This window comes from Macaca nemestrina, chromosome 8 (assembly GCF_043159975.1).
Source record: "Macaca nemestrina isolate mMacNem1 chromosome 8, mMacNem.hap1, whole genome shotgun sequence".
Taxonomy (NCBI): Eukaryota; Metazoa; Chordata; class Mammalia; order Primates; family Cercopithecidae; genus Macaca; species Macaca nemestrina.
The window spans coordinates 150,861,808-150,883,879 of NC_092132.1; the positions used below are offsets into that span (position 1 = coordinate 150,861,808).

Here is a 22,072-nt window from a genome sequence, read left to right on the forward strand (position 1 = left end):
GGCAACACCTCACTTCTGCTCAGAACTCTCCACTGTCCTCTCATCTCAGCCAGAGTGATTTCTCATTCTCCCCACTGCCAAAAATAAAGGCCACAAAACCCTCTTTGAAAACTTCCCCCAAGCAGTTTTCAACATCGTCCTCAATCACCATCCTCCACTCTGGCAAAGCCTATAGAAACCTGTACTCAGATGCTAGCCTCTCTCAGCTTGGGTGTGTGTTCCTGTTACACACTGGACTGGCCTTCCCCACCTTGTTGTACAAGAAACTCCAGTGTGCGCTTCTCACGTTTGAAGGTTTCTTTAGCAAAGCCAATCACGTTGTCACTTCCAGTTCCCAAACACAATGTTTATACTTCTATAATAGTGCTTAGCCCATTGTGGGTTACCATTTTATTAAAAGAGTAGATTAAGTTACTTGAGGGCAGACGGTCTTTGTTTTCCTAGAACATGATATATAATCAATACTCAACAAGTGTTTGCTAATTAGATATGCTTGAAAATTTTCCACGTGCATAAATATTGAAAATGTTAATATGACTTTGATTGCATAACGAATACCTCTTCATCTACTGTAAACAAAATGTAACTGAGTTACAACTGCAAATTGTAACTGAGTTTAACTTAATTCAAAATTTTTCATAGTGAGGACTTTAATGATAAATGTGTAACTGCAGTTTCAATAATGATATGGTGTGGCTATGTCCCCACCCAAATCTCATCTTGAATTGTAGCTCCCACAATTCCCACGTGTCATGGGAGGGACCCAGTGGGAGGTAATCGAATCATGGGAGCAGGTCTTTCTTGTACTGTTCTCATGATAGTGAATAAGTCTCATGAGATCTGACGGTTTTATAAATGGGAGTTTCCCTACACAAGCTCTCTCTTCCCTGCTACCATGTAAGATGTGACTTGCCCTTTCTTGCCTTCTGCCATAATCGTGAGTCCTCCCCAGCCATGTGGAACTGTGAGTCAATTAAAACTCTTTTCTTTATAAATTACCCAGTCTCGGGTATGTCTTTACCAGCAGCATGAAAACAGACTAATACAAATAGCAAAAAATTCTTTCCCCTCTGGATTATTTTATATCCAGTGTTGATAAATAGTTTAAAGTAAATGGTTTTTGTATAATGTTTATTACCAGAAGTACTTGATACTGTAGACTTGCTTTGGTTAGTAAACAATACATTATACCTATTTGATAAAATGGCTGCATCTGTGTTGACCTGTTAAGTGTTATAATTCTTGATAAAGTTATTTTACTCGAGATTACTTAAAATTTTGATACCAGTTTGAAATCGGGCAGAATAGTTTTATAAAGTTCAACGATCATTTTTTAAGTAACCACAGTTTTTAATCTATCACCTGGTGAATTTTCTTCGTTAAAACTGATCTTTTTTTTTTTTTTTCATGGCTTTAAAATAATCTTGGGGCAGGAACAACTGTCTAGTAGGAGGATGGAAAGGCCAGGCACGGTGGCTCACACCTGTAATCCCAGGACTTTGGGAGGCCAAGGCAGGCGGATCACGAGGTCAGGAGTTCGAGTCCAGCCTGGCCAACATGGTGATACCCCGTCTCTACTAAAAATAAAAAAATTAAGAAATTAGCCAGGCGTGGTGGCATGTGCCTCTAATCCTAGCTACTTGGGAGGCTGAGGCGGGAGAATCGCTTGAACCCGGGAGTCAGAGGTTTCAGTGAGCTGAGACGGCACTACTGCACTTCAACCTGGACAACAGAGCGAGACTCCATCTCAAAAAAAAAAGAGGATAGAGAAAGTCCTTGCTCATCTTCCATGCTTCATGTCATCTATGTGCATTTGACGGTCATCCATGAAGTAGGGTTGTGTCCCAAAATTCCCTGTATGTGCATTTACCTTCACTTTACTGGAAGACTAAATTTTCTCCACTAGAAAAATGAGCTTTGGAGGCTCATGAGATATCCAAACCCCATTAAAGGGCCACTGTCCTGCCAGCGCTGCACAGCGTGTAAAACAGAAGGACATGAACTGACTACTGCAATTATGTTAATTGTAATCAGCCTAACACTTTTCATTAAAGCTTAATTACCGTTTAATCATGCATAAAACTCACGAAAATGGAGTTCAGCACACAAAGCTGACCTTTACCCTGGGGGTTAAACAAACGCTCAGCGTGGCACTGTCAGCCCCCCCAGTCCCAGGGAAAAATGGCTCTGCAACCATGTTGCATTCTCAGGTTTTGCGAGATTGATTGCTCCGTAAATAATGGTAGTAACGTAACAGCTACATGACACCTCTCCCTAATTTACTTTATTGAAAGATAATAGGTACATTTTCATTTTAAAACATCATTTGCTGTTTATTATAGGAGAGGCCTTTGGTGCTGCCCGTGGCAGAACAGGCTGGGACTGTTTTGTGGGAGAGAACAAGCTGTAAACCTATGTGGTTGACGGCCTGAGTTTCTATGCAAGGGCAGCACAAGACAAGTGTAGCTGGAGCCATCGCTCCCCTCTGCTCTCAGCATCTTCCTCATGGGACTGGTAGAGAAGTGGCCATACGTTTTTATGGTTGACCACTTAAGATCATAGATTGTGAACAGCGTAGGCCCAAAGAGAGCTGCATCCAGCTTTCCAAACCGTGGACACCTGGTCCATGACACAGATGTGAAGAACACGTGTTGAATTGATTGAAACTAAGACGCTGGTTTAGCTGAAGTTCTAAGTCTTGTATTCTGGGGTATGACAGGATTTTAGCTGTGATGCATTTTCTCTAATATTAGCAAGACTGATTATGAATCGAAGGAGAGAATCAAGACATGTAAAATGGCACTTCTCCTATTCTTGAGGATGGAGCTTTAATACTTATTACTCAATAGAATTTCAGCTTCTTTCTATACAAAAATACTAGCTAGAATATCACTTATGGCCACCTTTCTGCTGTCATGAATCCAGCTCACATTGGGAGGGTGTTTGTTCATACCTCAGGCAACAGTCATTTCAGGCCTCACTGTTCCCCAGGACCTTGGGCATAAAATTTTCTGATAAGTCTCAAACCCCCAGTCAACACAGGAGTAGGTAGGCAGAGGTGGACAACATTACCTCATGGAGAAAGAAATGGTCCACATTTAATTCACTGGATTATCATGATGTCTTTACACACATGTTATTCGGAAACAAATTGCTTCAGTAATGAGAACGTAGAAAATGCCGCTCACCCAGACAAACATTGAGAGGAACCATCTGACCACACCTTGATGGGACAAAGTCGCCCTGGCCTCATTGTGTGCATGACGGCGCTGGTGTAATCGTTTTGAAGTAAAAACTTACCATCCATTATTCACTCATTCATTCATTCATTCATTCACGTATCAATTCACTCATCCACCCACAAATATCCTGTCTCTTCCTATTATGCCCTGAGTACCCCGTGGGCGTTGGAGATCAATGCTGTGGGAGGCAAAGATTGGCCCGTCCCTCATAAAACTTCCAGGAAGGGCAGACAGAGGCAACTGAGCCCACACAGGGCAATGACCCTGGCTTCACGGAATCCTGTTCCCCTCTGGTATAATCCTTATCTCTGAGGCTGTGCCGTCTGCTGCTCTTTGATCTCCCACCCCAGTGAGTTAGGACTCTGTGCAGGACCCTATGGCCCCTGCCAGGGCCCTGCACATCCCATCGATGCTTGGCCCAGCTGGGTGACCTCAGCCCCTGCCTCTGTACCCTTTGGTCTCCCAGCTCCACTCCCATGAGCTGCTGTGGGAAGCATGCAGTGTGCTCCGCCCCACCGGGAAACCCAAAACATCAGACGTCAGCCCATTATTCTATACTGCTGCTTCTCTTTCCATCCCTGCCTCCTCACTTTACATGGGCGCTTTGCTTTTGCTGGAACACATTTCTTCCCTATCAGCGGCAGTTCCATCCTCAAAATCCAGTCTCTGACCAATGTGTTGTGTGCCCTTGTCCTGGGAGCTCGCTGGCCCAGCATCTGCCCGGATTCTCTCCTCTGGACTCTGGAGAGCTCCTGAGGAAACCTTATACGTGGCAGCTTGTTTACCACTGTACCTGCATGGCTACCAACCACGCAATTGCTCAACTGCCACCATTTATTTTTCTAGCAAACCCTTGCTCCAATGCAGCTTCGTATTTCAAATCCTCCCCTCTTTCCTCAAATCATCCAATGCATCAAGACCTCTTACATACAGATGATCTTGTGGGATATGACCCAGTGGGATGTCACGCCTCGTGAGAGGCAAAGATATCAGGGTATTTCCCTTCATTTCCTTCCAAGAGTCATGCAAGCTAGCAGCGAGCCACTCTTTCTCAGTCCTGTTACCTGAGAATTTCGCCCGCTTTCCCAGGCAGTGGTGGTCCTCCCACAGACGTTCCTGCTGGCTGCCGCGGGGGTGACCTCTCAGTGGGAGCCTCTTTCCCTCCTGATTTTCACCCTTCGCTCTCTCTGGCTCCTTACTTCTAGAATTTGAATATGCTCAAGTCTCTGACATTTAAAAGTAATACATAAAACTACCATCGTTCACATTTGAGTGTCAGCTTGTTTGTCTTCTCCTTTTATAACAAAATTTTATACCTTAGTCTGTGCTTGCTGTCTGCATTTCTTGACCTCTAAATTATTCCACAACCCACCTGGTCTTGTATTTCTACACTCATCACTCTGTAATTACTGCACTTGTCGCTGTCATAAATACCATGCACCTCAACCAATTCACCTGAGGGTGGTCCTGTTTTTTTGTTTTGTTTTGTTTTGTTTGTTTGTTTTGACAGGGTCTCACTCTATCACCCAGGCTGGAGTGCAGTGGTGTAATCTCAGCTCACTGCAACCTCTGCCTCCTGGGTTCGAGCAATTCGCCTGCCTCAGCCTCCTGAGTAGCTGGGAGTACAGATGCCCGCCACCATGCCTAGCTTTTTTTTTTTTTTTTTTTTTTTAATTGAGATGGAGTGTCCGTCACCAGGCTGGAATACAATGGATGATCTTGGCTCACTGCAACCTCTGCCTGCCGGGTTCAAGCAATTCTCCTGCCTCAGCCTCCCAAGTAGCTGGGATTATAGGCACCCACCACCACGCCTGGCTAATTTTTGTATTTTTAGTAGAGATGGGGTTTCGCCGTGTTGGCCAGGCTGGTCTCAATCTCCTGGTCTCAGGTGATCTGCCCGTCTCGGTCTCCCATAGTGCTGGGATTACAAGCGTGAGCCACTGGGCCTGGCCAGGTGATCCTCTTAAACGGCCCCTTGGAGAACTGTGGTGCTGCTGCCTTTCTGCCTTACAGCCCTCTTTCCTCTAGGTTTTCGTGATCATCCCTGGGAGCCTCCTGACTCCCTGGCTGCGATTTTGCCTCTTGTCTTCTGCTTGCCCTTGAGAGGCAGGTGTCCTGGGGGGTTGGTCTCAGGATATCAGGTCTGCTTTCTGCGCATACTCTCTCTTTGCAAATTAATTTCTCCTCCAGGCATGGATGTGGATTCATAAGGCAATAACTTCAAAGCTCTCTATTTCCAGCTCACATCTGCCTCATGAACCTCTAAGATGCCAAGTAGATAAGTTCGTTTGAACATCTTGCAGACATCTAAAAATAACACATCAAAACTGGACCCATCTCCATGGCCAAGTGCTGAATTACCTGCTGTGGCCTCCGAGGAGATGGAGAGGCTGATCTCAGTCGGCGTTTCTCTTACCCCGCCGAGCTACTGCGTCACCCGGGTCTCCACCAAGCAAGACCCTAGTCTAAAGGACTGTGCAGAGGGTGCGACTGCATCCAAGTTGGGCTAAAGAAAGGCCATGCTGGCAGAAGGAAATGTAAAAGCTAGGGCCCTGCTTTGAGAAAAAAACCTCTTCAGCTTCTCACTTACATTAGAATAAAATCCTAGCACAGCCTCACATTGGCCAACGTCAGGTTTCTCAACCTTCACTCCTCTCCTTCACTCTTGGTTCCTGACAGATTATTTATTTGTTCTTTTTGAGCCTTCACATTCCCAGGTAACAGGAGTGTGCTGCTCCCTCTAAGACTCAGTCCCTTCTCCAGCCCCCTCTGTTCACATGACAAATTGCCGTTAAGAACCACTCCATTTGGGAAACATCTCTGATCCCTGAGAGTAAATAACGACCCATTTTATATGATTCTTACACTCCCCCCTTCACAAGATTCATCCCAATTATCTGTATCACGCTTGGTTGTTGCTGAATATCCTCGCATACACAGGTCATAGATACTTTGCACTGATTCCTGCATTTACCATTTCTGCCTCACATTTGACACCTAGTAGCATTTTGTCTTTCCTTGTTTTTTCATTATTTCTGGTGTATGTGTCTGTGCTTATTTTCTGATTGTTTCTTATTTTTTAGTTATTGGTTCTAGTGAGAGTGTAAATTTCTTAAATGAATTAACTATTATTTTTAATATCTCTGTTCTAACAGTGACAATCCTTAAAATGGTTCCAGCTACAAGAGCAGCTATTCAACAGATACGTGTTGAATTGCATTCTAAAGTGTCTCCTAAAGATGCTTTTCCCATATAATTTACATTCTCACGGAGGTGGTTAAAATAGAGCTGGGGTGTGGATCCCGGTAATATATTTGGCAGCATTCCTCATTATTAAAGAACATATAAGCTGTACTGATGTTAGCAATTCTGACACTGAGTACAAGAAAAATGTATACCAACACACACATACACACACACACATAATATCAGTATAATTTTTAGAGTAGGCAAAACAGAGGCACTGTTTCTGGGCTGGGGTTTAGTTCCATCTTTACCAGCTATGTAACCTTAATCATGTAGATTAAATTCTGTTAGCAATCATTTCCTAGTTATTTAGGTTAAATTAGGGCATAATACTCTTTACGACCCCACAGTTTTGATGAGTACTTCCCTCAAAAGAAAGAAACGAAAAAACCGTTTGATTTGTACGTTTTCTCCAAATTTAAATGATTGTTAATATTTATTCTCTGTTCTAGAGGCATCTCGACTCCAGGGGAGCATTATGTGATAAATGATTCAGTGTACAGTTCTCAAATGAGATTTTTTCCCTCTCTTTGGCCTCCTGATCGGCTCACTCAATTCAAACTGACAGAAGTAAGATTCTCCTGACACTTGTGTGGCAAAAAGGCATATAGCGAGTGGAATTTTCACTTAGAAACAGGAAAAGATAGAACACAAGTAAATATCACTTTATCATGCTAACGTTATAATACCAGATCTTCACATTACTACACCACCTGAGGTTTCCATAACATATTGAAATTCTAAACCAGGCAGTTATTGTTAATAAAGAACCGGTGAATTCGCAGAGAACGTTCCGTAAGAAATCTAATAATTATTTCCTCACCTCAAGTCTGCCTTGTGTCAATATACAGATTTTATTGTTCACACCTGCTGGAGAGGTGGGAATCAGTTTAATCATATTATGGAGATGAATAAATGTTTAGTTAAAGGATCTTTGGGAAATAAGGGTTGAAGTTTCAAATTTTGTTTTCATTGTTGTTGCTATGAAAAAAAAACTAAAGTCTCTGAATAAATGAATGAAGGATCTTTTAGTTTTATGAGGATGCAAAAAATAGAATTTTATGCTGCAAAGTTTAAATATTAGTGTTACTATTAGATAAAAAGTGTTTTTAAAATAACTTTAAATAGTGTACTATTTTTAAACACCAAAGAAGAAACATACTTGGTTTTCCCACAGGTGTCTAATCTTCACATGATGAAAGCAAAACTGTTCATGTTTTTGTATCAGAGAAGTCACAATTCATTTATTAAAGAAAGTTAGTTGACTTTACAATGCAGTCTTAATAACTTAATTGAGAAAAGTGATTCAAGTACTGTTGTGAACAGTATTAACCTATCATATTTTTATGTTTTACATTTTCTAATTTGGGTAACTATATGCTATCTGAAAAATATAATTTCACACTAAAATATTAAAACATTTATTTGTAAGAAATTTAAAAAATGACTTGTACCTATTACCAAAAATGAACATTTACTATAGACCAGTAATATTCTCTTTCCAATAATTGATTATAAGGTTCTTTGATTTAATTTGAGATAAACCACGACCCAATGTATCGATATATAAATAGGGGAAATAGAATACAACTATAAAAATGGATGAAGCAAGGCTGGGCATGGTGGCTCACGCCTGTAATTCCAGCACTTTGGCAGGCCAAGGCGGGCAGATCATTTGAGGTCAGGAATTCGAGACCAGCCTGGCCAACATGGTGAAACCCTGTTTTGTCTAAAAACACAAAAATTAGCCAGGCGTGGTGGCACACACCTGTAATCCCAGGTGATCGGGAAGCTGAGGCAGGAGAATCACTTGAACCCAGGAGGCTGGGGTTGCAGTGAGCTGAGATCGCGCCACTGCACTCCAGCCTGGGTGACAAAGTGAAACTCTCTCTAAAACAAAATAAGTAACAGTTGATGATGCAAGAGAAAACATTTAAGTACTATTATTACACAAAATAGGTGACATCTGAATTAAAAATGAGGATTTGTGGGTCAAGGAGATTTATTACCTAATTTAATAAATGTAATGTCCATAATACTTGAATATTATGTCTTTTTATTTAATTAACAAAAACTTTTTCATGGAACTCCCACTGAGTTTTTGCTTGCAACGAAGTTCACATTCCCTCTTGCACAAAACGAAAGCAATTTACTTATTTCTGTTACATACATTTTTGTAGATTGTAGAATTCATTTAGACTTATGTTTGATAAGTATACTTTATACCATATTTGTATAGCTCTTAAGTACTTGTTAAACACTAAGCTTATTAAAGCACATTTTCCACTTTGAAACATTGCAACGAACTCTTGAGGGGCAGATCACACCGGGTATTCCATGTTTGCTTGAATAATCTCATTATTTTTGTCTATACTTCTGCTTTAATACCTGTGCTTCCACTGACAGACTACAATCTTTCACATTTTCAGAGGCTTTAACATGTCTGTCTAGGGAATCCTTGTCCTTTGATTTTATTTGCATTTTTTTTTCTTCTGGCCCAAAGTAATAGCATTTATAGAGCCTCTTGGTTAAATAATAATTATGTTAACTGGAAAGGACACTTTGTTTGGTTTAGTATTTATTATTATTCAAAGAGAATGGTCATTATCCCCAGCAATGGGTGATGCTGGAAATGGATATTGTCATCTTCAGATTTACCAATATTTGTCAGGAATTTCACAATCATGAAATTCATACCGCATCTGTCATGAAGGTACATTCAGAAATACATGATTTCTGTGCCACTTCTTGGCAATGTTTTAATCTCTCGGAATTTTGAAATTAACTGTGTGTATATATATATTTTTTCACATGAGCATAATTTTAGAAATAAAATGGTTTGCATTCACTGTGCATAATTCAAGTGAATACTGCAATTCAAACATACATAACTTTCACTTTTGTAATTGAACTTTTTGTACTTTGGGGTAATCATAGATCCACTTAGAGTGGCAAGAAACAAAACAGACCCTGCGCACGCTTTACCCAGTTCCCCCAAGGGTAACATTCTCTAGAACTAGAGTTCACTGTCACAGTTGACGTTGATACCATCAACAAGCAGGACATTTCCCCCCAGCAATAGGATCCCACGGACTGCTCACTGATAGCCGTACCCATTTCCCTCAGTCTCCATCCCTTCTTAATCCTGGCAGCCACTCATGTGTTCTGCACTTCCGGACTCTTGATCATTTCACAAATGTTCTGTGGAGGGAATCAGGAAGTGTGTCGTCTCTCGGATTGGCCTCTTCATTCAGTACCTTTCTGTGAGTGCCAATGGCACCAGCTTGTGGTATGCATCCAGGGCATATTCCTTTAGATTCCTGCAGAGAACTCCAGGGAATGGAGGCAGCGGCTGGTTTAATCACTCACTGCCGAAAGACACCTGGGTAATTTCCAGGTTGAGACTCCTATGAGTAGAGCTGTGGTGAACATTCACGCGCAGGTTTTCTTTTTAACATTATTATTATTATATTTTATTTTTCCGTAAGTTTTTGGGGTACAGATGGTATCTGGTTCCATGAGTAAGTTCTTCAGTGGTGATTTGTAGGATTTTGGTGGACCCATCACCCAAGCCGTATATACTGCATCATATTTGTTATCTTTTTCATGGGAACATAAGTTTCTACTTCTCTGAGATAAATGCCCAAGAATGCAATTGCAGAATTGAATGTTTCCCTTTTAACTGCCAAATAATTTTCCAGAATGGCTGTACCATTTTACATTCTCACCAGCAATGCATATGTGAATCTGTTTTTCTGCCTCCTATGAAACATTTGATATTGCTTTATAGATGATATAGAATTGTCCATAGTATTTACACCATTTAGAAAACATATATAGTATAAATTTTAGTTTTAGATGTGCTTATAATGATGTGGTGATATCTCTGCATTTATTTGCCTAATGGCTACTAATTTTGAGCATCTTTTCATGTTTTATATTTCTCATCTGTATTTCCTCTACAGTGAAATGGTTTTTTTTCTTTTTTTCTTTTTTTCAATCCTTTGTGCATTTTCTGATGGGATTTTATTTTTCCTTACTCTTGAGTCTTGAGCATTCTTTATATTTTTAAGGCACCAGTCCGTTGTCAGATATGTGGCTTTCAAGCATTTCCTCCCAGTCTGTAGCTTGTCTTTCCTTCCTCTTCACAGGGTCTTTTTTAGAGCAAAAGCTTTTCTGTGTTGATGAAGTCTCATTTATCCATTTTGGCTTTTATGGATTGTGCTTCTGTTGTCATGTCGAAGAGCTCCTTGCCTAACCCTAAATCTGGAAGATTTTCTTCTATGTATTTTTTTTTTCTTAGAGGTTACAGGTTTATTTTCTATATATAAAGTCATGGTTTGAGTTAGGTCGAGGTTTCTGTTTTTTGTTTTGTTTTGTGTAATACTCAAGAACCATGTGTTACTTTGGGAAATATAAAGAAAGGGATTGTCAAAAGTATTTATTTCCCTAAGCACTGCAACCATCCTCAGCCTCTGTTCTTCAAGGTGGGATTTGTTCTCGGTGGACCCTGTCTGTAGTTATTGAGCACTTTGACATTTTCAGAAATGAAGTGAGGAATGTTTACCCTTAATTAGGTGGAACGTTCTTGTGTCCAGGCCACTGTCGTTCCTCTGGAGTCTGGGCTGAGTTGATGCACCTCGATGGCGGCGGAGGGTATACTCCTTCTGCGTGCTTTCCAAACCTGTTCAGCCACTGAAGCACGGAGACACATGTCACAAAACTCCAGATGCTGCAAGACCCAAAGCCGGGGAGACTTACAGAGGCGGCGTTTCTATTCTGGGCTAGGATCTCACCCTGAAGAGCAGCTTTGGGAAAATGGTAACCTAGTTATATGCATAAAGAGTTCAATTCACGGTGAGGAAGCAGATAATAAAGCACTTTTTCAATTTTCTTAACTCAAAACCATGAGAATTAATGGGAAAGAGCAAGCTAAGGAAAATGCCATATAAATGCAAAGAAATTATTTTATAATTACAGTTCTGTACCGGGGAGGAGCCAACCTTTTCCTTGAAGAACCAGAGAGTAGCTATTTTAGGCTTCGCAGGTCCTGTGGTCTCCAAGGCAGGTCCTCAGCTCTGTGGCTGTGTAGCCCAAGGGCAGCTACAGACAACGCATGTGTGAGTGGTCAGGGCTGTGTTTGAATTTCGTGTGTCATAAACTAATATTTTTATTTTGATATTTTTTAACTATTTAAGAAATGTAAAACCATTCTTAGTTTTCAAGCTACAATACTAGCTGGTGGGCCAGATTTGATTTCCAGTATATAGTTTGCCAACTCCTGTTTTAGAGCGTTAAACACAAACTCAATCAGCGAGTGCTTTAATATTTGCATTAGACTCATCAATTTAGTAAATCTCAGGATGGGGTAGAAACTCCAGTATTTCACCTGTATACATATTAAAATCTCAAGTAGGAATTTGTGATGTCAAATGAGAAAAGATGAATCGTGTTTAACTTAACTAATCATTGTAATGGAGTTGTAATGTCATTTTAAATCAAATAACCTACCGCTTACAGACAAAGAAAAGCTAATATCAAATTGAAAAGTCCAATTCTTTTGAATACTTAAGAATGGTGTGCATCGTGTGTTCTCATTCTTTCATTCATTCACTAATTCATTCAGGCCATCGGGATTACTGAGTGTCTGTAAACCTGCCAGCCTCCTTGCTGAGAGCTAAGCAGGACTGAGTGAATGAAGTCAAGATTCCTGCTTTGCAGAGCTCGCATGCTAACTGGAAATCCATGAGCTTTCAAAGAAACTCATAAATGCCTATGTCTTCCATTCTGTAATCAGGTTATTAATTTTAGAAAAAAATCTTTTAGAATATTTAGGTGTCTTTGTTAATACCTGGAATATGAGTCCATACTAATAAGAATGTTTTCAGCTCAATATGACACTAGCCCTTGTAATAACAATTTGTCTTGTCATAAAAGCAGTGGTTAAGATACCTACTTTGTATATAAGTGTCAGGTGCCTGTTGCTTCCTTAGAGCTCAGAGTGCCTTTGTGCCTAACCTAGATTCATCACTCAGCTATTAAGTCTAGTACCCATTCGTTATTTTTCCTGATCCTCTCCCTTTTCTCACTTTCCACCCTCTGGGAGACTGCAGTGTCTATTATTCTCCTTTATGTGTCCATGTGTTCTCATCGTTTAGCTCCCAGTTATAAATGAAAGCGTGCAGTATTTGGTTTTCTCTTCCTGCATTCATTTGCTAAGAATAATGGCCTCCAGCTCCATCCATGTTCCTGTAAAGGACATGATCTCATGCTTTTTATAGCTGCATAGTATTCCATGGTATTATATATACCACATTTTCTTTATCCAGTGTATCATTGATGAACATTTAGGTTGATTCCATGACTTTGCTATGGTGAATAGAGCTGCAGTGAACATATGCATGCATGTGTCTTTATATTAGAATGATTATATTCCTTTGGGCATATACCCAATAATGGGATTGCTGGGTCTAATGATATTTCTGTCTTTAGGTCTTTGAGGAATCACCACACTGTCTTCCATAATGGTTGAACTAATTTACACTTCCACCAACAGTATATAAGTGTTCCTTTCTCTCTACAACCTCACCAGCATCTTTCATGTCTTGGTTTTTTAATAATAGCCATTCTGACTGCTGTGAGATGGTATCTCATTTTGGTTTTAATTTGCATTTCTCTAATGATCGGTGATGTTGAATTTTTTTTCACATGATTGTTGGCAACATGTATGTCTTCTTTTAAAAAGTGTCTGTTCATGTTCTTTGCCCATGTTTTTATAGGGTTGTTTTTGTCTTGTAAATGTGTCTAAGTTCCTTATAGATGCTGGATATTAGACCCTTTTCAGATGCATATTTTGGAAAAATGTTCTCCCTTTCTGTAGGTTGTCTGTTTACCCTGTTCATTCTCATATCCTGTCTTTCGTATTCCACATGCAGCCCATCCAGAAACCTTATTGGACATACCTTTAAAATATACGAGCATGAGGCCCTGTCTCTCCACTCCACACCACCTCCCATGTCTGAGTTTCTTCCAGTCTTCTTCCTTGCCCCTGCAATAGCCTTCCAGCTGGTCTCACAGCCTTCACATGGTCCCTCCATGGTCTGTCCTGAACACAGCAGCTACATTAATTCTTTAAAATATAAACTCCCTGCCCTTGTAACATGTTCAGAACCCAGCAATGGCTCCTGGATCACTGAGTCAAGCCCCAAGCCCCTTGCAGCAGCATGCAATTCTCCCCTTACCTGGCCCACTTAGTGCCCTCGCACCTCCCTTGTAAGCCTCGTCACCCACCCACTTCTCAGCTCCAGCCCCAGGAATGTCCATGCTTCTCCAACAAGGCACTAGGCCCACCATTTAGGATCTTTGATAGCAGTTTCAGTTCTTCTCAGTAGCCTTGGCCCCAGGTACCCACATGGCTGATTCTGTCTCTATCTTAAAATATGTGTCATCATCTCAGGGGAACTTCCATGACCCACCCACCTAAAATCACCACCAACTCCCCTCCAACACTCTCAATGCCATCGACACTGCTCTGTCTTCTTTATCCCAAGGCACTGCTACTATCTATAATATTTCACTTATTACTTGGTTTTATTTTGTATTGCTATCTCCTCCCTTGAGAATCTAAACTCCACAAGGGCAGGGATCCTAATTTGTTGATTGGTATGTCCCAAGTGCCTAGAACTGACATGCAGTAGGCACTCAGAAGTTTTTGTTTGTTTGTTTTGAGATGGAGTTTTGCTCTTATAGCCCAAGCTGGAGTGTAATGGCACCATCTTGGCTCACTGCAAACTCTGCCTCTCAGGTTGAAGCAATTCTTCTGCCTCAGCTTCCTGAGTAGCTGGGATTACAGGCATGCACCACCAAACCCAGCGAATTTTTGTATTTTTAGCAGAAATGGGGTTTCACCATGTTTGCCAGGCTAGTCTCAAACTCCTGACCTCAAGTGATCCACCCACCTTGGCCTCCCAAAGTGCTGGGATTACAGGCATGAGCTACCATGCCTGGCCCTCAGAAGTACTTTTGAATGAAGGAATAAATGAAGGAATAATAATGAAAGTTCTCCTACAAATATTTTATTTTCTCTTATCAATTTACTGAGTTTTAGGTAATGTAACATTTTGCTAGTTAACATTCTATTTTTGCATTTGTAAATGTTTTTGGACAAGAATTGAAAAATCTCCTCCTAACATAGCCACCTTGGAAAGGAAAAATTAAAATAAGAATCCTGTGACTCAGAATGTTCTTACAAGAAAAGATGCCTTTGGTTAAATAACATACACAAGGTGTCCCTTTTCTGAGTTAGGAATTTAAACATGCAGACATCTAAGGCGGATTCTCTGGGTGTTGACAGGCATATGGGTGGTTGCAGGATCCAGTTCTGGAAGTGTAGGTGTTCTTGCAAGACACATATGTTGGAGGTGGGATTCAGAGTCAAAAGCAAGAAAGAACCAGTGTTGTTGGTTCATTTGTCAGTAGACATAAAGCAAAAGGGGCAAGATTATAGCTTTTTTAGTGGATGCAATAAATCCTAAAGGAGATATCTTTTATATGTCTACAAATATGGTCGCTAGAACTGGAAGCAGCAATAAAAAGTTAGGAGAGGGGGACAATGAACTTATTTCGGGATGGCTGCAACATATACCATTGGGGCACAATATCTGCCTATTGCCATCGCTCCAACAGTTGTGGTTTTCTTTTCTTTTCTTTTTTTTGAGACGGAATCTTTCTCTGTGGAGCAATCTCGGCTCACTGCAACCTCTGCCTCCCAGGTTCAAGCAATTCTCCTGCCTCAGCCTCCTGAGTAGTTGGGATTACAAGTGCCGCCACCACGCCCAGCTAATTTTTGTATTTTTAGTAGAGACGAGGTTTCACCATGTTGGCCGGGCTGGTCTGGAACCCCTGACCTCAGGTGATCTGTCTGCCTCGGCCTCCCAAAGTCCTGGGATTGTAAGTGTGAGCCACTGCACCCGAACCAGTCGTGGTTTCTATAAAAATGTGTACTTGGTCACATGGAGCCTGCTTTATAACATGCTACCTTTTATAATGACCTACATTTTTGATATACTATTCATTAGTTTTTAACCTGACATGCAAAATATAATAATTTTGTACTTGACATTTATTCCATGTCTATAATTTAGTTGGCTCTGCAATAGCATTTTCGATCCACTTCTAAACATTTCATAGAAATACAGTGCCATTAGCCATTTACAAAATAAGCATCACTAAATTGCAAACAGAGTTTTCTGTAATGAAGTCTAGATATGGAAATTGATTAGATTTAAAAAAAACAGAAATAAACACCACATTCTCTTCTTGCTTCTTGGAGCTCATTGTAAACGTCTATTATTTCTATTTCAATCAAAGTTTACCTTACATGTTTGAAGTTAATACATCAATGCTTTAATTACATGTTTACATTATCTCATATATGCGTATGTATGTATGTGTGTATTTATACGATTATAAACTTATTTTCTTGAGACTTGATTATTTGAGTTACTTTTTTTTTTTTTTTTTAAATCTCACAGGCCAGGTGCCATGGCTCGTGCCTGTAATCCCAGCACTTTGGGAGGCCAAGATGGGTGGATCACCTGAGGTCAGGAGTTCAAGGCCAGCCTGGCCAACATGGTGAAACCCCATCACTACTAAAAATACAAAAAATAACCGGGCATGGTAGTGGGTGCCTGTAGTCGCAGCTACTCAGGAGGCTGAGGCATGAGAATCGCTTGAACCCGGGAGGTGGAGGTTGCAGTGAGCTGAGATCGCGCCATTGCACTCCACACTAGGCAACAGAGCGAGTCTCTGTCTCGACAACAACAACAATAAATAAAAGGAACTCACAGTTCGTCTTTATTCTTCATATCCTTTGTTACATCATGATAAAGCTTATAATAGTTACTATTTATTTAATGCCTATTAGGGGCCAGTTCTTGGGCCAAAGCCACTTCATTCAACAAAGATTTTTTGAGAACTCACTGTACGCTGTACACTGTGATGTTGCTTGGTTTTCCAACGAGCAGGACAGTTACAGCGTCTGAGCTCAGCAAGTGCACCTTCCAGAGAAGGTAAAAGCAGACCGAGGTGGAGTGCCAGGGAACAATTTCTCTGACTAGACAAGGACAGGGAGCCTCTAAAAAGCATTTATCCTAGAGCTGCAGGAATCAAGGAACACAATCTTGAAAATATGGTATTTAAGCTAAGATTAATAGAATAAGTAGAATTTAGCCAAGTGAACAAGAGAAGAGGGTAAAATTGTCCCTAGCAATGGACACATGTTTGCAAAAGACCCAGAGATGGGAGAGAATGGTTAGTCAAGGCTGTTTGGCAGTAAATAATAGAAATTTACCAAAATTATCTTAAGAAAGAAAAATCAAGTATTGCTGACATGAGTAAAAAGAGTGAGGGAGCCTGAACCCGGGAGGCGGAGCTTGCAGGGAGCTGAGATCGCGCCGCTGCACTCCAGCCTGGGCGACAGAGCGAGACTCCAACTCAAGAAAGAAAGAGAGAAAGAGAGAAAGAGAGAGAGAGAGAGAAAAGAAAGAAAGAGAGAGAGAGAGAAAGAAAGGAAAGAAAAGAAAAGAAAAGAAAGAAAGAAAGAAAGAAAGAAAGAAAGAAAGAAAAGAAAAGAAAGAAAGAAAGAAAGAAAGAAAGAAAGAAAGAAAGAAAGAAAGAAAGAAAGAAAGAAAGAAAGAAAGAAAGAAAGAAAGAAGAAAGAAAGAAAGAAAGAAAGAAAGAAAGAAAGAAAGAAAGAAAGAAAGAAAGAAAGAAAGAAAGAAAGAAGAGTGAGGGAATTGATTGCAGGCATACCTGGCAGAGGGGCTTCAATAATGTCACTGAATTTTCCCTGCTGTCTGTCTCACACTTCCAGCCATTTCCCGTATTCTTCCTAAACTCCAGTTTTAAAGGACTTCACAGGTGGGAAAATTATGTCATTTTTATTCAAATTGGGATATTTTAAGAGTAAACACGGATGCTGTTCATCATTATGCTGAGACAACAGGTGCAAGCCAGTACTGTCCTGGATAAGGTTGAACAGGTCATCACCCTAATTACAAGTTAATATTTCATTCCTCCTATCACAGTAAAGGTTTTAATGAAAATCTTCTCTTTTTTTCATATTTCATTCTTTAATTTCTGTTTGTCACACTCCTACATCTCACTATTTTGCCCAGGCTGGTCTCAAGCTCCTGGCCTCAAGTCATCCTCCTGCCTCGAGCTCCCAAAGCACTGGGATTACAGACAGGAGCCACAATGCACAGCCAGTGTTGTTCATGCTTGAGTGTTGTATGTGTGGTTTGATGATGTTGATGTAGAAAGTAAACAGTTGGCGACCTGCAGATTTCGGGAGGTGGTTGTAATGGGTTTGAGAATTCCTAAGTCGTCAGCACATGCTTTCCTTCTGGAATTATGAAAATGCATGCATTCCACGGAGATCCTGGGCCCCCCTTGCGAGTTTTTGACCTTGCCTAATTTTGTACAGCACATTGGAGGTTTCATTGTGATTCTTAGTGAATCGATGTGTAAGTTGGTTTTTTGTTGTTGTTGTAGTTTTTGTTTTTTTAGTGTAAGATTTCATTCTGTGTCTGAGCATGTTAATCTCAACTGGTGGGAGATGTGGTTTAAATGTTTTCCACTGTTCTATTTTGGAACTGGGGGCGGGGGCCTTGCCTGCTGACCCAGGCTCAGAGGCCCCCTCTGGCTGATCTTCTGCCCACGGGGAAGGGGGAATGTCCTGGGCCATTCTTTGGGTATTCAAGACCCTGCAATCCTGGCCCAGATGGACCTGAGCTTGTCTCTTAGGGTTGGATGGGCCTTTTCCTTGGCCCTCTCCTCCTGAGGGCAGACAGCTTGGCTGGTATCTGAAATGGTTTGTCAGAGATGCAAGGAGCATGGAACCTTCAGCAGAGGGGTCCCATTGTCATGGGCTCACTCTTAGAGGTTCAGGAGCAAGCAGGTTGGGAGGGGGGCAGGGGCAGGAGGAGTCTGCATCCAGGTGGCCAAATTTCAGATATGCCCTCCAGGGAGCCTGAGGACTACAAAACATAGCTACCACCCACATAGCTGTGAATGTACATTCATCAAGGAAGGCATGAGGATTTTTGCATATCAAATCGCGTGGTCTGTGAGCCCCCCCTTCTACTCCTGCCCTGCATCCCACAAACATTTAGGGGCATGTGAGACATCACACCCACCTCACCCAGGTAGCTTCTCACCATATTTGTGCTGTTTTGAGGTTCCTTCTGCCCTTAGATATTCACTTACACCAATACAAAAATGAATACATGGTTCACTCACATCCACAAAGGTAATAACTCTTGCCTTGTAACATAATTCACTTACAATTGAACAATGAGAACACTGAGACACAGGAAGGGGAACAGCACACACCCACACACCGGGGCCTGTCATGGGGTGGGGGGGAGGGATAGCATTGGGAGATATACCTAAAGTAAATGACGAGTTAATGAGTGCAGCATGCCAACATGGCACATGTATACATATGTAACATACCTGCCCTTTGGGCACATGTACCCTAGAACATAAAGTATAAAAAAAAAGTTCTAGAAACAAGAAATTGTAAGCTTTCTAAAACACTATTTTTACAGCAAAAAAGAATTGGAACTCTAATTCCACAAATTTTTAGTCAACCTCTAAAATGGCACCATGAAAAAGACAGAGCTCTGAGTGTGTCGGGGAAACAGAAATCCATGTAAATATTGATGATTAAGAAAATAAAGAGACCGGGCACGGTGACTCACGCCTGTAATCCCAGCACTTTGGGAGGCCGAGGTGGGCAGATCACCTGAGGTCAGGAGTTCGAGGCCAGCATGGCCAACATGGCAAAACCCCGTCTCTATTAAAAATTCAAAAATGAGCTGGGCATGGCAGCACATGCCTGTAATCCCAGCTATTCAGGATGCTGAGGCAGGAGAATCATTTGAACCCGGGAGGTGGAGGTTGCAGTGAGCCAAGATTGAATCACTGCACACGAGCCTGAGTGATAGAGTGAGACTGTCACAAAAATGAATGAATGAATGAATGAATGAATGAATGAATCTAAAAGAAGAGAATGGGAGTGAACAGAGAATAGAAGAGTTTAATATGTGAGAGTGTGACTGAGGAACTGGCTTCCTGGGGGAGAAGCTGGCATTTGAGGGTGACCCAAATAAGGAGTTTTGCAAAGACCAGATACATTAGCATTTCAGAGAACCGTGTAGCCAGTGAGAAGTCCCCCTGTGAGGAACAAGATTACGGATTCCAAGGAAGAATGAGGGGCTGGTGTGGGTGCGGCACAGTGGATGTGGGTCAGGCAGGGCCCTGATCCCACAGGACCACCAGATCCAGGTGTGGAGCTAGAGTGACAGGAACCCACTGAAGGGTTTTTAAATAAAGAAGTGATGTGAACCGATGTACCTTCTTAGCAGATCGTCCTAGATTTAGAGAATGGATTGCACTGGGGGTAGACAAGAAGGGAGTTCGGGCAAGTGCATTGGGGGAAATAAATAATTAAAACCAAAACTTCTCCCTACCCAGAAAAGCCTCCCTATCCACAAAAGTAAAAGAGAAAAAAATAGAAACGCTGTTATTGTTGAATAAGCTTTCAATCAGAATGCGATTCCTGTCACCGGCATTCTGCTAAGAAATTGCAAAGAAAGAAAAAAATCTCACCCTTTCATTATCAAGCAGATAAAACTCATTACAGACTTGTTCTTCAAGATGAACAGTAACTAGCCCTCTAGCAAGAGGGCTTAACAGTACTCTTGGTCAACACGTAGTTCATCCTAGATCCACCCAGAAATTGGGGTGATCATCTGTGGTAGCTGTGGTTTTATATAAAGAAAAAATAAACTGTGTGCATCCTTATGAAAGGAGGTAGTTTTGCAACTTGGAGTCAGGTGCCTGCAGAAGAGTTAGGCTCCTGTCCTTTTGTGGAAGGAGTAGGCACGGGCATTACCTTCCTTGATGATCCATTTCAAAGAGATGGCCTCAGGTCCTAAGGAAAGACATTCCTAGGTCTTAAAGCTGCAAGGAGGCTTATTTAGCTTTTGTAAATATCCACATCCATTTCAAAGGAACTGAGAAAGTACCTTTGAAGTTGAAGGTTTTCTAAAGAGAATGCTCTAAGAAAGGGAGGGGGAGAAGTCTGGTCCTTTATCTGCTGCAGGGAGAATTCAGTCTTTCACTTTTGTTTTGCAAATGCCCTTACGCTCCTAGTGACTGGGACCCAGGTACCAGAAGGAACTGGAGGTGCTTCTCAGGGTGACAAGATGTGCCCTGGAGTTTGCTGTGGACAGGGAGGACTCAAGGACAACTACTAAGGTTTTGATTTGAGCAACTCGGAAGGCGGGGGTGCCATTTACAGAGAGGGAAAAATAGTAAATATGAACTCAATTAATGGGGCAGAAATCAATTATGAAATTCATGATCTGCTTTACAAACTCACAATGCTAACACGTCCACTTTCCTCCATAGTTGACCTTCTAAAACACCCTCCTGCCTCTTCGAGCATCAAATTCAGAATCTCCCTCTTGAGGAATCCCAGTTCTCCTTGGAAATAGCCAAGAAATAACTTTGGGATCACATGCTCCCAAAGGGAATCAGTTTTACTTCTCAGCACCCTTGGGGTAGGGGACTGGGCTGAGAGTCAGGTCCTGAAAATCTGTGGCTGCTTGCTGCCAAGTAGTGTCCCTGCTGAAGACGGGTCCTGCACCCATCTGTGACTATGATGCTTGGAGGGTGTGCAGGAACTGGATTTCCACTTATTACTTTATATCCCTCCCATTCAACCCTTGTTTCCTAAATAGCATTCAATCCTCCATTCACCCTCCAGGGTCCTAAAGGGCTCAGATTCTCAGCCACATTCAGGGCTGAATCAAAGCTGCCCCCGAATGTTTCAGCCCTAACTGTCCTGCCTCGAGTTCAACCTGTGTCTATCATTTCCCCTTTGAAGAGCTGATGTCTGCAACAACCTAGCTTAGAGGCAACCCAGATGTATTTCCAGTGTAAAATCAGGTGCACTTGACTGGGACCTTATTCCCTTCTTCCTCAAAAGACTGCTTATGCAAACTAACCCTGCTCCACCTGGCCATTAAAAAGGGATGGTCTCTGTTAAGCAAAAGCGGATTGCTCCCCAGGGTATTGGGGGAGGACACGCCCTACGTTTGCATAACTAAAAGGACCTCGAGAGTGACAGCCTGATTCCTAATTTGCATCAGCCTGACGCCAGTGCACAGAAGCAAGGAGCTTCACAGGCTATTGACCCTCCACATTAAAGGAATAGAAAGAATAAAAAGTGTTTCACCAGCCCGGCAATAGCATCACTGCCCAGCAAGTAGCCAATTCTACTTTATAAACCTGATTTCAAACCCAATAGCTTTCCTTCATGTGTTGAACAACAGAGGTTCCATGTAATGCACAGGCTGTAATCTGAGTATTAGATGCGACTACTTCTGTATATTGGTGTTACTTTATGTATTTCTCTACAGATATGAGAAGTATTTTATCTATGGAGGTACGCAGGGATGTTTTAAATGATATCGGTACGCTAAGCAAACGTACTTCTATGAACTAATACCTCA

At 41.6% G+C, this 22,072-nt stretch overlaps 1 protein-coding gene across 2 annotated transcripts in view; it reads left to right on the plus strand.

Annotated features, from left to right (window-relative positions):
- The window catches only part of LOC139355625 (CUB and Sushi multiple domains 1), a 2,038,620-nt gene that overhangs the window by 1,711,299 nt on the left and 305,249 nt on the right, over window positions 1–22,072 (plus strand). The gene's annotated exons all lie outside the window — the stretch shown is intronic.